The sequence below is a fragment of the Panicum virgatum genome, chromosome 3K, assembly GCF_016808335.1.
Source record: "Panicum virgatum strain AP13 chromosome 3K, P.virgatum_v5, whole genome shotgun sequence".
Classification (NCBI taxonomy): Eukaryota; Viridiplantae; Streptophyta; class Magnoliopsida; order Poales; family Poaceae; genus Panicum; species Panicum virgatum.
This window is the reverse complement of record NC_053138.1, coordinates 23,107,781-23,111,429: the sequence shown is the minus strand read 5'-3', so window position 1 is coordinate 23,111,429 and position 3,649 is coordinate 23,107,781. Positions and strand designations below refer to the sequence as shown.

Below are 3,649 nucleotides of genomic sequence, written 5' to 3'. Positions count from 1 at the left end.
ATTTGCAGCCATTGCATCTGTCAGGATTGTTTTTCAACCGGGGAAGCCACCTTCCTTGCATTCACATGTTGTTCCACTAGGGCTGTGTTCACTTCTCTCCAATTTCTCCAAACTTTTCAAATTTTTCATCAAATCGAAATCACATCGAAATATTAAATATAGCAAATGACCCATACATGGAGTACTAAATATAGATAAATAAAAAAACTAATTGCATAGTTTTGATGTATGTTGCGAGACGAATCTTTTGAGCCTAGTTAGCCTATAATAGGACAATATTTATCACAAACAAACGAAAAATGCTACAGTATACTACAGTATCCGATGTGCCATTTTCTACCAGATTTTCGCGGATCTAAACACACCCTAGCTTGTGTTACCTGTGGAGGCGCAAAGTTCTAACAGCCGTGGACTTGACTGTGGGAGTCGAGGAGAAAAATAAGGCCCTGTTTAGATTTGATGGGATGTAAACGCAAAAAAAAATTGCAAAGAAATTTATGTAATTTGAAGTACTAAATGAAGTCTATTTGCAAAACTTTTTATACAAATGGGTTGTAAATCGCGAGACGAATCTAATGATGCTAATTAATTCATGGTTAATCAATAATTAGCGGATGGTTACTGTATCATCACTGTTGCAAATCATGGATTAAGTAGACTCATTAGATTCTTCTCGCGATTTACAGCCCAACCATGTAAAAAGTTTTGTAAATAGACTTCATTTAGTACTTCAAATTAGCAAGATTCCTTTGCACTTTTTTGCGTTTACAGCTTTCTTATGTTTACGGGATGGGAACTAAACAGGGCCTAAGTGCTAGCTAAAGATTTTGGTGGAGAAGGACGGGGAACAGACAGGTGCAGAGACAGGAGGCTGAAAAAAGATTTCAGATGGATGGGTGGTGGTACGTCTATATGCAGGTGGTAGGAGGTAGGCAGGACAACTAAAGCTGACTGGGCATGGCTGACACCCATTGGGCGGCTTGTCCTCTTTTCTCTGCGTTCAAACAATGTTGAGTGTTGCCTAATAAATGGCTCATTGTTCCTGATGATAACAGTGGTTTATTTACAATGCAAATATATAGCCACAAAGTGATACATATATGGTCTTCTGAAAAGCACTGAAAAGCAAAACGCAAATGTGCTGGTAACATGAAGAGGTCTATCATTCTGTCATTCTATTTACAGTGAGGATCGTCGGCTAGTTTCTGCAGTAATTTACAGATCTAAAAAGGTAAGCTACATGGTAATTGGTAGAACGGAAGTAGTGGCACAAGGTTTGTATAGTGTGTACAGTGCACATACCTTACTAAAAGCTATAGTTGGCTACAAAGATTAAGAGCATGTGGCCACTTAACTTCACTAAATCAATTCAGAGCGATGGTTTGCTGATGCATATTGAAGTAATTAATTAACAACATTGACAGATAAGAAAATTGAAATTATGATTTGGGAGGGCACACAAGCGATAGGACATCACCTAACAAGCAGAAGAGCAAGCATTGTTGCACTGATCACACCGAAGATGTGTACTGGTAGCCTGCAAAATTTATATAATCCTAATGTGCATTATTCATGGAAGTAGTGTACAGAAAAGTTTGTAAATTCAGACTCCAGAATATTGAAATATTCATATCTTTTTGACGTATAAAAATTTCATAATTAGATGTTGGTAGGGAGCTCAAGACTGAAGATTATGAACCTATCTGTAATTTTGCCGTAGACAATAGATTTGTAATTCTGAACTTTGAGGTTCATAAACAAGCTTAGCCATCTCAAGTATGTTCTGTTCCATTATGCAAATGGAACATTTCACCATATCTGAAAACGAACATGCAAGCCGCAACCTACTTAGAAGGGTATTCAGAATTTAAATACTAATGAGAAAAAAAAAAGAAAAATGCTAACCACAATAAGCTTAGCAAAAGAAGAAACTTTCTACTTTTAATCAGTACCACAAATAGTATCTCCCTGGCCATGAAACAAGGACTAAGAAAATAAATGTAAGTAAGCAAGTCAAAATCAGAGTGGATAGTTAAATCAATTGTGTGAATAGCTAATAAAGGTTTACATAAATATTGATTTCCTACAAACTGAAGGAGCTTATCAACAACCTCTCTTTTCCCTTATCTTCCGCCATAATTACGCATTTGGGAAAAACAATGTGAAATACTTTTGTTGAAATGAAAAATACATCCCTTACTGTGGTGAGTTTTGCATAGTTCCATTGAACCAATTGTCTAAAAGATACCCGAATGTGCAAATACCAATCTGCATATGTATATATCCCAATCAAACAAAAGATTAGTTTTGAACATCAGATAAGTATTAACTGTGATTTAGCATTGTAAAAAAAACTTTGTTAACAAAGTATCTCTAAGTTTCCCTATGGCCAAAAAAAAGAACTCAACCGTACGATACTCTAGCGTGGGATCATTATAATAGGTGCACTATTTATTGTAAATGGTCTATAAGGATAGAAGAATAGCAATAGCTACTATAGAGATACAGCAGCAGTCAAGAAAACTAATTGCAAAGCACTCAAGAAACCTCATTACCTTTATAAGCACGAGCCCTCCTCAGCTACAGCTGGTGGTATAAATCTTGGCTAGAAAAATCTCTATCTCTATATATGAAATAAAGTATGGTTACATCAGGTAAGATCTTGCCACAAAAAACATATGATGAGCTTAATTGCGAAGGATAAACAACGGTTGTTATTTTATTAATGCAAACGTGTTATTTTGTCGGATTTTTTTTATGTGAGACCAACAAAGGAGCATCATATCCCAGGTACATTTAACTTGCTTAAATTATTGCTTAAAAAATAAAAATCATATCCGACCTAGAAACATTATCTTAGACAAGGCAAGTAGCCTGAATGTGTCTTTTTTTCCGTCAAATAGGAGTCCCTGTTAGCTAAATCTAGCATGGTTAATTGGTCGGTGCTGCAGAGGCAAACCATCAAACACATAGACTGCATCCTCCATTGCCGAAGCACAAGTTGCATGAGCAAACCATGAAACACATGGCGTAAATCCTCCATGGACGAAGCACTTGTAGTCAGCAGGGATGGAATTGCAGCGGCAGGGGTGTCCTTGGGCCCGTGCGGCCTGTGCGACAGCACAGGGCCCCCAAATTTGAAGGGCCCCCAAAATATAAAGTACATCTTATTATATAGTAGTATAGGAGACTTCGATTCCATGAGTTTGCAGCCCATTCCGTAGAAAACGATGCCCAAATTAATAGAAGTTTAACTGATCGGTGGCCCTCCAATTCCATCGGTGCACGCACGAAGTGAAACCCCAACTTACGCCTCGCCATTGCCATTGCGTGTACGTCGCGCCTCGCGGACGGCGGGCATCGCGCCTCGCGGACGGCGGACTCGTCCAAAGCTCCAAGTAGCATGAGCATCGCGGCCGGCGGCGTTGGCGAGTAGGACTCATGCCAGAGCCCAGACCGCGCCATCTGCAATTCTGCATCCAATTCCATCGCAGGTCTGTTCCATCGTGATCGTCACTTGCATTTGCAATTGGCTGCAGAGGCACTCGCTAAGACGGAAGGCCAGTCCAAGAGTAAGATTTAATTCCGTGTTATTTTCTTCTTTCCTCGTTTGATTATGTTGATGTCTTGATGATCATAATACATCTAT

The 3,649-nt window shown here is 38.8% G+C and overlaps 1 long non-coding RNA gene across 3 annotated transcripts; it reads right to left on the bottom strand.

Annotated features, from left to right (window-relative positions):
- Window positions 1–857: 857 nt before the first annotated feature.
- Window positions 858–3,011, bottom strand: LOC120698455. Of its 3 annotated transcripts, XR_005684854.1 has the most exons (4): window positions 2,556–3,011; window positions 1,906–2,268; window positions 1,700–1,818; window positions 858–1,537 (listed from the first exon to the last, which is right to left on the bottom strand). It is a non-coding gene; the product is annotated as an uncharacterized LOC120698455 (long non-coding RNA). The 3 variants fall into 3 exon arrangements; XR_005684853.1 differs by having other exon boundaries at window positions 858–1,818; window positions 2,556–3,010; XR_005684852.1 differs by having other exon boundaries at window positions 1,700–2,268; window positions 2,556–3,009.
- Window positions 3,012–3,649: the final 638 nt, after the last annotated feature.